A 1,836-nucleotide genomic window follows, 5' to 3' on the forward strand; every position below is an offset into this window, starting at 1 on the left:
AATTTTATTTATATATGTGGGTACTGGGGATCGAACTCTGGTCCTTGTGCTTGCGAGGCAGGAGGCGGCACCCCTGAGCTAAATCCCTGGCCCCTAAATAGTAACTTTTGAAAGGTTAAAGCTTTTATTAAAGATGAAATAATCAACTTTGTACACACAATTTTATGCAATATATCAAGTTTTTAAAAATTAAATACTCATCATCTGTCATCAAGATATTCAGAAAAATCTGCTCTGCCAGCTATTAATTTAAATGAGATATTCAGTTCAGCTGTTTGCTCTCTGATGATGGACATAAAAATGTGATAGCTCATCTTCTTTGCCACATTTGAAACAATTCATGAGTATAACCAAAGGCTTCTCAATTCTTTTTATAATTAACACCCTAGAAAAACAAATTTACACTACCACATAAAGCTCTAAGTTTTGTGTGCTTTTTTTATGCTTTAATATTTAATATTTTTTTATGCACTTGTACTGTACTCTGGATGTGTAAACAAGTCTAAAGTGACTCTGTATGTTACTTTAGTGTTACTAAATTAGGACCTCTGACTGTAAGAAGCATCTCCCTCTTTTCAGTGCTGAGAACATGGTAATGGACACAGATGAGATGCACAAATATGAATTGGGGTATCATCCAGGGTCACTACAATTCCCAAGCTGAAAATGAGCATTAAACATTGTTACCCACTGGTAACCATCAGCAAAGATCTGAAGGTAGATACTAAAATCTGCATTTTAGATTATGTGGTATTTATCCAGAAATTTTTTGATAATCTGACATTAAACAAAAAGGTTATAAAAAGTCTTCTTTTCCAATTTATGGGTGATATATTCAACCAATACTTAGTGTTCTGTGGATTTACCAGAAAAATATATAATAATAAAATTTCACAATATTCTCCCGGCTGAAATCTAAGCCGTAGTCTTATACTTTGGCTTATAATATACTAAAGAGAAACAACAGTAGATCTCCAAACAGGAACCATGTGGCAAAAATCCAGTGGGAGACTGACTGACTCACATACAGAAAAACTTCACGAAGCAAAACTGAAGGGCTGATCCAGGGTGAGAGAGAGACTGTGCCTACAATTCTACTTATCCCCAGTAGCAGATGTAGGCAGTAACATGTCTAGATAACAAATGTCAAAACAGATTTAAGTGCTAAAATAAAGTGCAACTGTAAACAGGAGGCCATAACTGCAGGCAACGCTGAAAAACAACACACAATACACCAGAGGAAAACATTGCACACAGGAGGCTCTTTGGTCAGACCTGAGCAGCTGAGGAGTAAGCAGAAGGGGAGGCTGTGATGTGAGCATGCTTCACCTTACTCAGGTGTCAGGTGTCAAAGGGAAGACAGGTATAAGAAAGGCTGACAATTCAAACAGAAAACATATGAACCTGATTCTATGCTGAAAAAAGAGCCTAAGTAAAGCTAAAGACAGGGAAAGCACATAGATGACATTAAAAACACAACCTTAATTAAGAAAGGAATAGTTTAAAACTGGTTGTCCCAAACACAAAGGGAAGAATTACTGTAGAAACATTCAATTTGAAGATGAAACAAAGAGAAAGGAAAGGATTTTCCTACGTAGACAGTAAAGATGCTTGCTGGTTTTCTTTGGGAAGTTATGAGGTAGGATCATCTTCTGTAGCTCAAGGTGATAGGATTAGCCCAGGAACTTTGGAAACATCCCTTTGTCTAAAGGAATACACGGGATGATCCACAAAGTATTTATCTTGGGAAAAGACATTAGTTCTAAATAGTAACTAACACCTGGCCCAAAGTGTGGGAAACAAAGGTAAGCCATAAAAAAAAAAAAAAAAAAAAAA

At 36.2% G+C, this 1,836-nt stretch overlaps 1 protein-coding gene across 19 annotated transcripts in view; it reads right to left on the bottom strand.

The window, feature by feature from the left end:
• Afdn (afadin, adherens junction formation factor) overlaps positions 1–1,836 on the bottom strand; it is a 102,983-nt gene that overhangs the window by 65,660 nt on the left and 35,487 nt on the right. The window lies entirely within an intron of this gene.

The sequence above is a fragment of the Fukomys damarensis genome, unplaced genomic scaffold (genome assembly GCF_012274545.1).
Source record: "Fukomys damarensis isolate Sample0158 unplaced genomic scaffold, DMR_v1.0_HiC HiC_scaffold_14, whole genome shotgun sequence".
NCBI lineage: Eukaryota > Metazoa > Chordata > Mammalia > Rodentia > Bathyergidae > Fukomys > Fukomys damarensis.